This window comes from Aythya ferina, assembly GCF_964211825.1.
Source record: "Aythya ferina genome assembly, chromosome: 15".
Lineage (NCBI taxonomy): Eukaryota > Metazoa > Chordata > Aves > Anseriformes > Anatidae > Aythya > Aythya ferina.
The window spans coordinates 16,729,849-16,739,691 of record NC_140314.1 but is presented as its reverse complement, the minus strand read 5'-3'; positions in this window follow the sequence as shown (position 1 = coordinate 16,739,691).

The following is a 9,843-nucleotide window of genomic DNA, read 5'->3' as shown; positions in this document are numbered from 1 at the left end:
ACAGCCGGCCGGCTGAAGTGATGAATCGTTGCTGCGGGCGCAGCCAAGGCCACCAGTTCCTGTTCTCTGTCCCCTCTGGGCAGAATATTTTCTCTGTTTTCTTTCTAAAATAACATTTATTGCTTATTTGTTGTTATTATAAATAACAAACACAGGTCTGATGTAAGTCCCTGCAGCTCACAGTGCACAATAAGCAGACGTCTCCTCGAGACACTGCCTTCCTTCACTTACCTGAAAAGTTAAGGCTGCCCGATCTTCTCATTGCTTCAGCCTTGCCCTTGATATTCAGTCATTTCGTATTAGTTTTGATTTATCTGCTATTCTTTTAAGTGTCAGTAGCATTAGCTTTCAAGGTTTGGATTTCAAGTAGTATTTCATATGTTTATCACTGCGAGGGGGAGTCCAAAGTCATAAGAAGATGGGATGGCTTCCAAGGCTTAGAAATTCATCTTTTTCAAATGAAGCATAGATACCTCATTACAAATCTTGCTTTCATTCAAAGTGAAACTTTTGTGGCCAGAGTTTGTTCAGAACATTTCAAGTTCCCTACATTTGAATGGAACTGTACATTTAAGCCAAAATTGAAATGACATGATCTCACTCTGTGAACATGAATCCTCTCTAGTGAAAAGGCATTACGACATTTAATATTTTAATTTATGTTTTCTAATATGCATAAGTGAAAGAAAATGCACTCTAAACAATTATTTTTACATCAGCACATGTTGCCTGTGGACATGTAGCAGCCATAATTAAGAGAGAGTCCATGCAGTGCTTCAAAGAGTTCATGTCTCAAGGCAAAAATGCTCAACTCATCTGGTTCAAATTAAGCTTGGGATGAAGTGATTTATTAAATTACGGGCCAGCAACCAATGAGCTGTATGTGCAAGATCACTATCTGCCATTCAGCACATAAACATAAATATTATGCACTTCCAACATGTTGATAAACACCAATTCCTTAACACCATTTTGCAACTAGATACAAACTGTTCCAACACCTCACCTTCCACCCCACGTTGCTGCATGTACACCCCTTGTCATGGCCCCATCTCCTAAGAGTGCAGCGTCCTCTCTTTATGTGTCTGCCCATGGAGGTGTGGAGGTGTTCTGCTTCTACATCTGCTCATAATGCTCTCTGCATTTTGCTAACTGACTGGGTATTAAGGAGGCACTCCAGGAGCTCACATGCACACACTGGAGCTGTGGGTCCCTGCTGCTGAAGCTGCTGTTGTGCCCAGGGAGAATCACAGATTCATAGAAACACAAGGTTGGAAGGGGCCTACAAGATCATCTAGTCCAACTGTCCTCCTATCGCCAATACTACCCACTAAACTACTAAATCATATCTCGTAGCACCCTGTCCAGGTGCTTATTGAACACCAAGAGGGATGGTGACTCCACCACCTCCCTGGGTGGGCCATTCCAGTGCCTGACCACTCTTTGAAAGAAAATTTTTTTCCTGATATCTAACTTTTCTCAGGCATAACTTGTGGCCATTTCCTCTAGTCCTGTCAGTAGTTATTTGGGAGAAGAGGCTGACCCCCTCCTCATCACAACTTCCCTTCAGAAAGTTGTAGAGCACAATGTAGAGCCTCCTCTTCTCCAGACTAAACAATCCCATCTCCCTCAGCCACTCCTCATAAGACTTGTGCTCAAGACCCCTCACCAGTTTTGTTGCCCTTCTCTGGATGCACTCCAGGGCCTTGATGTCCTTGTAGTGAGAGGCCCAAAACTGAATACTGTACTTGAGGTGCGGCCTCACCAGAGCTGAGTATCAGGGATGATCACTTCTCTGGCCCTGCTGGCTACACTATTTCTACTACAGGCCAGGATGCCGTTGGCCTTCTTGGCCGTATGAGCACAGCCGGCTCATGTTCAGCTGAGCGTCGATCAACACTCCCAGGTCCCTTTCCTCTTCACAGTCTTCTAACCACTCTGCCCCAAGCCTATAGTGCTGCATAGGGTTATTGTGGCCAAAGTGCAGGACCTGGAACTTGGCTTGTTGAACCTTATCCCATTTGCCTCAGCCCAGCAGTCCAGCCTATCCAGATCCCTCTGAAGGGCCACTGTACCCTCAGGCAGGTCAACACTGCCTCCCAACTTGGTGTCATCTGCAAACTTACTGAGGGATGTTACCACAGGGAGGATGCCCTGTGGGCCTAGGCAGGGGTTGTGATCCCAGCAGGGTGACTCATGGCAGTGCCAAACCTGATTTGGTGGCTTCTCTGTTACATTCCTCTCACCACAAGAGTTTGCAATCACAAGTATTTGTGCTTATTTCACACTTGTTTGTAAGCTGACTTCAAAAACCTCTTGGTAATCCCTGGGTTACTGTTGGATGCAGCTGATGGATGTTTTAGGCAAACTTCATCATTGCTAGTTTCCTCTTAGCTTTACCAGGTTTTGAGCAAACATCCTCTTTTGAGCAAACATCCCCTCTGAACAGACTGCTTAGGATATTCTATTCACATACGCTTTTTATGCTCACATTCCTATCATACCCTGTGCTAGCCCAGCCATGTAGCTGAGGGGCTAGCTCGGCATGCTGATTCCCTTGGCAGCAGCTTGTCTTCTGCTCTCACTCATATCAAAAGAGTCATGAAGGTCTCCTCCATGGTTCGTTATCAGAAGGCTGCTTCAAGGCTTCTTACCATAGTCAACACGCTTTAAGTGATAAAATTCAGTTTGTTTGTGGTAATAGGAGCAGAGCAAACTGCAGGCAGAGGAGCTGTAGGTGATGAAGAGAGATTGATGGAATCTGGCAGATTTAGGGTTCTGGCAGAGACAGGAAGAAAGAGGCACGCTCCTTGGTTCCCTCAACTAGTCTGACTTCCCTGTGGGCACAAGGGAATTCAGTGGTGAATAGGGATGCTATTCAGAGGGAGCTTGCCAGGTTGGAGAAGTAGGCTGACAGGAACCTGATGAAGTATGATGAAGGCAGGTGTAAAACCCTGCCTTGGGAGCAGAATAAAAACTGCTTAGAAACCAGCTTTTCAGTGGGACCTGGGGGTCCCTTACCTCAGACCCAGGGTACCTCTCTCAAGAAAAAATGCATAGCAGAGGCAAAGCTCCAGCTGTCCTAAGCTGGTTCCAGGCATGGTAAATCCCTCTGTGTGTAATTCAAAGGTAAAAGAGCTCATCTCTGTAATTTACTGCTATCTTACATGAAGCAGATGCACATTCAAGAAACAGAAAATACTATCAAATATTGTTAAAACATTAAAAGAAAAACTTTAATTTTTTTGTAAAACCTTAATTTTTAAAACTCAGTGCCACTTTATCAATATCTACAAATATCACAGAATCACAGAATCACAGAATTTCTAGGTTGGAAGAGACCTCAAGATCATCGAGTCCAACCTCTGACCTACCGCTAACAGTCCCCACTAAATCATATCCCTAAGCTCTACATCTAAACGTCTTTTAAAGACTTCCAGGGATGGTGACTCCACCACTTCCCTGGGCAGCCTGTTCCAATGTCTAAATATGAACCCTTTTGTCTCCTCCTGGTACTGTTGGCATTTGCTGCTTCCAGGGATGACAGGGTGGACAGAGCTGTTTCTTTCAGCAGCAGTGCCAGCATGTGGTTGAGGTGTTCCTCAGGGTACAGCCTAAGGTTTTTCCTGTTTGGAACACAGGAAAAATCAGAGACCTGATGTAGGATAGAAAGATTATCTGTGAAAGGAATCTAGAAGTGAGAGTTTTATTTATTTATTTATTTTATTTTTAAAGATAAAATTTAGTGACTGAAAGAAGTTTGATTAATGATCTATATGCTGGCTTTGAAGAACTACTGAAATAGGGGGTCTCCCTTCTCTATTTGTTTTCTTCCATACCATATACCATCAGTTTGTTTTTCTTGTAACAATAAAGGTCAATTTTAGAACAGTTTTCCTGTGTCAAGGACAACAAATATTTGTTATTGACCAAGGACTTTTTCTTCAGCCTTTCCTTTGGATTCTCTTTTCTAAAAGTGATCAGTCTTCTGTTTCAAAACTACCTAGACTATCTTATCATATCCTGCCACTTTTTCAAATAACAGGCTCTTTAGCTTTTCCAGTCTTAAAGTAAGACTTTAACGTTATCAATATGTTAAATGCTGATTAAATCTGTTGCTGTATCACCGCTCACTGCAATATAGGTGGTATTTAATTTAATAAGATTGGGAACTATGGTGGCTATTAGCTAGTCTTCCCACGTCTTTTTAGAAATCCTTTCCAATATCTTTAAATTATTAAAGGATATCTAGTCTTTATTACAAGAGTTTCATTTCTCTGTTAAACCCAGTGAACTTTTTATGATATATTGCTAATATTGAAGTATTGGACCAGGTGATCTTGGAGGTCTTTTCCAACCTTAATGACTCTGTGATTCTGTGATTTGATATTGCAGGAAGAAAACACTTAGGCTTCCGAGAGGTCTAGTTTTGGTAGATATGTTACTTGCTTAACAGAGTATGTCTCAAACAGTGAACACTGACATATTTTATTAAAGTTGTAGCAGTGCATTAAAGCTTGTAAGGCATTAATGTGTTAGCCCAATAATTGATCTGGAAACAAGAACATTTTGAGTACATTTGTCATCCCTATAGCAATTTTTTCAGATGGTCCTCCCTGTGCAGTCTGGATCTTCATAATGAACAGGGATGTTGACTATATTCAAAATCTGTATTAGAAAAGGGACTGTTGGTTTTAATATTTTAATCTTTCAATGAGAAAAGATTCTGCCCAGATTTTGTGCAGGCTTCAGAGGATGTCCCACACACATAACCATGTATGAGGAACCAAAAATATGTCCAGAGCACAAGCACTAACCTTTCTAAACTCCTGCTTACAGACAAGAGACCCACATGATTTCAGAAAATATCTAGAAGAACAGCATTTTTACCTGTAAATGATAGTTAATATTTTTATCAGTTTAATCATGATAACGTTTAGCAGTACACATTGACAAGGACAAAACACCCTGAAACTCACATTTTGAACTTAAACTTGTTCTAGTTGTTCATGATGACTATCCTGGTTCCAAAAATCAGTGAAACTTAAACCAATTAAACATGAGAACAGAAGCAGAGAGGCTGGCCCTTTTAGCAAATAGGGAATGAACATTGGAATAGACCAAATAGAGGTGTTTTAACTCCTTTCTTAAGAGGAAAATGTCTTTAGAAAGGATTTATTACCAGAAGAATAACTGCTTGTTAAGCAGAAGAGCCTGTATCTGGACCTATTCAAGTCTGATATATGACAGACTGACTAAGGAATCAGTCTCCAAGAAACAGGCTGTGCTTTGAACACCTGCCAGTTCTTGGTACTATTATTAACCCTGCAAAATAAAGTTTGTCTTGCAAAAATTTGTTTTGCAATGCATAGTATATGTTTTTGTTGTGTTTGTTTGTTTGTTTGTTTGTTTTCCCTCCTGGGCAGAACTATAATACCCTTTTACTTGCTGTTTTTATTTACAAATTTAAAAAGAACAGGGAAGAATATTCAACTTGCTGCTTTCACAACTTGTTTCTTTTTAAGTATACAGGCTTATAAACTAGCAACCTCATAAACTGGATTATGTTTGTGTTGTATCCCATGCCTGATAAACTTTTGCAATCACTGTATTACACTGAATATATCATTTAAGTACTAGTTTTAAATATTGTAAAGAATAAAATGATTTATACGGATATGTTAGCAGCAGTTGAGTGGGCTCCTCACCTTATTCTGTTATGCAGTCATTTCCTCTGCTCTGTTCTGTGGAGGGAGGTAAAAGCACTTGTGTCTCCTCAGTATACGCATCTACCCCTCACTTTAGACTTTGGCTTCTCTCTGCATTAGCAATGAAGTTCAGAAGAGTAGTGCAGTTTTTAAGGGGGTCCCCTGATTACTTCTAGTTAGGGTCCTGTTGCTTTAGCTCTTAATGCAGTTTTTGCATGCATAAATTAGATTATTTTCAAACAAAAGGAAACCAGAAGCTCTGCTTCAAATTATTTTTAAAGCCTGATGAGCCCATTGGGGTCTGAATCTGCCCATAGAGCCTCTGGAGTAGGGACAGGAGTAGTCAGAGCTCTTTCTGGAAATGTTTCATTACCCTGTAGAGTGAACATAACCCTGCATCTAAGGCACATGTGCTGGGGCAGCTGTAGGAGGAATCAGAGAAGAAATGAGCCTGGCCCAGCACTCAGTGCCCACTGCACAGCTCCAGGAGCTACTGGAAGGACAAGGTGTGACGGCAGGCATGGACCACCTTGAGCACTGCCAGGTGTTCTCTTCTCCTTTCCTCTCAGCATCTTCAGGCATTGTGCTTGCTGCTTACGACACGTTCACTTCAGCAGAATTGAAACAAGCCAAGATCCACAGGATAATGTTATGAAGTTCAATTACAGTGTCCTGGTTTGTAATGTTTTAGCACGATACTCCATCTTCTGGAGAAGAGATGGAAGAGGTGACATTTGACAGGCTTAGAATGACTCCTTGGCTTTTCCTTCCTCTTACCTAAAAATTAAGAATCCTTAAACATACTGAGCCTAGTTTTGGAGGTTTTTTATTGAGAAATATATTTACTAGTAATACATGGTTTTCTGCATCCTTTCCTATTATATGTGTTTTTTGATCCCCATTAGCCAATTTCCACTGTATTTTTTTATTTTTTTATTTTAGGATTTTTAAATTTCTTTTAATCTTTTTATTTCTGGCCAAACATTTTGGTGACCACATGATATTTAAAAAGTGCCAAAGAGTTTTGAATTTGCATTGGTAAAAAAGCAGATGTTTGCCAGCTTCCATTCAGTTCAGCCAGTCACAACATGTTAAAGAAAAAGAAAGATACAGGGAAGAACTTTAATATAATTAAAAACATAAACTTAGGTTATTAGTTAATGAGGCAGTGTAACAGATCTCTCCAGCCTCAGGGACAAAATCCCCAAATGTTTACCCATTTTGTAGTGGGACATTCAGCTCTGACCAGGTTTCAAACCCAGGGCCTGAATGTCATTTTTATGATATTAAACTGATCCTCGGAGGCCCTAATGCCTGCAGTTCATACCAGACTTCTGTCACATTTATAATGGTCTATCCCACTGTATAGGGAAAAAGAGAAACAATAACAAGGTCAGTTCTTGATACATGAATTTGATGGAAAGAACATTTTAAATAGAATTGAAGGTGGTATCTGAATGCTATGAGAAATCACCTTTGCTGAAGAAAACCCTGAAGCAAACAAAAATAATTTTACAACAGTAGTCCCAGATAGTTCTTAACTTTTTCCAAATCTGTATTAAAAGTATGAAGTAGTAGTCAAGGTCGTATTTGATTACTTTTCATCCACAAAAGTACTTGCAAGCTGCCTGCTGAGCAGGCCGGTCTGGGCAGGGTGACAGAAGGAAGCTCTGAAATGGCCTCTAGTAACAGCAACTTACAGAAGGCTCCCAAAGCACTTGGGCAAAGTAACTGAAGTTGCTGAGGCAAGTTAATGTTCTTTTGATTAAATCTTGAAAATTTAGATGTCCTATTATGTGCTGATTAACGCTGACTGTGTTAGTGTCAACCAGGCAGGAGGCAGCCAGGAAGGCCAACCGTATCCTGGGGTGCATTAAGCACAGCATCGCTAGTCGGTTGAGGGAGGTGATTGTCCTGCTCTACTCTGTGCTGGTGCGGCCTCACCTCGAGTACTGTGTGCAGTTCTGGGCACCACAGTATTAAACAGTATTAAACATTAAACTGTTGGAGAGTGTCCAGAGGAGGGTGACAAAGATGGTGAAGGGCCTAGAGGGGAAGACATATGAGGAGCGGCTGAGGGCATTGGGCCTGTTCAGCCTGGAGAAGAGGAGGCTGAGGGGAGGCCTCATCACGGCCTACAACTTCCTCACACGGGGGAGAAGAGGGGCAGGCACTGATCTATTCTCTTTAGTGACCAGTGATAGGACCCGAGGGAATGGAGTCAATCTGAGGCAGGGGAGGTTCAGGCTGGACATCAGGAAGAAGTTCTTCACCAAGAGGGTGATCGCGCACTGGAACAGGCTCCCCAGGGACACAGTCACAGCACCACGCCTGTCATTGTTTAAGAAGCGTTTGGACTGTGCACTTAGTCACATGGTCTGAATTTCTGGGTAGACCTGTGTGTTGCCAGGAATTGGACTCAATGATCCTTATGGGTCCCTTCCAACTCTGGATATTCTGTGATTCTATGATTTTTAATTAGGTTCGTGCGTCAGAAAATGGGAATTTTTCTCCTCCCTCCTCCTCACTTCCAGATTTTCATATATCGCTTCTAAGGCAGGATGCTGTTTGCAATACTGCTGACTTTTGATGGTTAAATTTATGCTTAATTTGTGGCAAAGTGGCAGTCTGAGGATCTCATTTAATTTTACTTAATTTACTATGGAAATAGATAAGCAAGTTATGTCTGATATGCTTGGGTCCACAGTGATTCAATATGTTAATATTTTTGAAGAGATCTAGCCAAGAGTTATTCTTCACTGTGGCTTCAATTGCTCACATGGGCTTTCATTCTCTGCTTCTCTGCAGAAGCACACTTGGTTTGCAGAATGAAAGAGCAGATGAATACTGCATGGAGATGCGGAGTGGTTCTATGTTGTGGTATTTATATTCAGATTTAGGCTAACTGTTTGGAAGGAAAAAAATTCAGATGTTTGTGGTGGCAATTATGGATATACTCAACAGATACTTTTAGAGGCTGGACAGGAAGCTTTCCTTGAAAACAAGAAGCCTGGGAAGTCCTGAAGACGCGTGTTGGTCTGAAAACTTATCACAGTCAAGAGAAAGTGTTTTAAAGCCTTCAATAGTTTTTTGAATGTATCTTCTGTTCCTTCCCAGGGTCAGTATTACTCATAAGAAAAACAGAAATGATTCCTGTTACACTTCCTTGTCTGGCAAAAACTAAAATGTCTTTGCTTAATGTCTTCAGAGAAGTACTGGCATGATATGAACTGTGGTTAACAAAAGTAATCTAGTTGAATGTTATATGAGTCAATTCAAACTGTTAGTTTTCAGAAAGACTGAATCTGGGATGTTGTAGATTTCTATAAATAGCTCTGCAGAATTATATGAAACTAAAACAGGGCAGTGACATTTAGGAAAAATATGCAGTTCGTTGCCAGTTGTTTATGAATCACATTTGATTACATTTTTCTGAACTAATTTTTGGGTTTATGATTATACAAGACTCTCATCTTGTAAGAGGGATTTTAGGTCTTAGGGAAACATGGGCACATTGCCTTTAAAACACATTAATCTTATATTCATAGTCCCGAACATTGAATATGTGTTCCTGACTTCTGCTTTTTACGTTCCGGTCATAATATTATCATATTGTATTGTATTGTATTGTATGATGCATACCTTAATACAGAGCTTCCATCCTGTACCTTTTCATGTGACAGTGCTTCAAAACATGCGCTGTGCTTCAAATTCATGTCAATTGATTACCAGCTGTAATGACAAGCAGAACATCAGAAATATAAACAAAATCCACTACATGCTATTCTCTATATGCATTTCTATTCTTAAATTGAGTTCAGCACACAAATTTTCTGAAGCCATGATTAGTCAGGCTAATATATAAAAATTTAAGGTAAGTTCTGATGTGCTGTTGAGAAAAATGCTACAGGATAATTGGGATTCCACTCCTAACTCCATCAGGTGGTGCAATTGCTGCATAGGCTGGATACAAGATCTTTCTTCAAAGGCTGGGAGCAGGGAGTAAATGGAGTTTTCTTCTTATAATGTACTGAAAGCCAGCTCAAAAGAAATGCCACCCTGCAGCAAGTAAACTAAGTTTAATCTGTCATATAAGCATCAGTTGTTCTGTAACAATTTTTAGGGCAGAAGATGA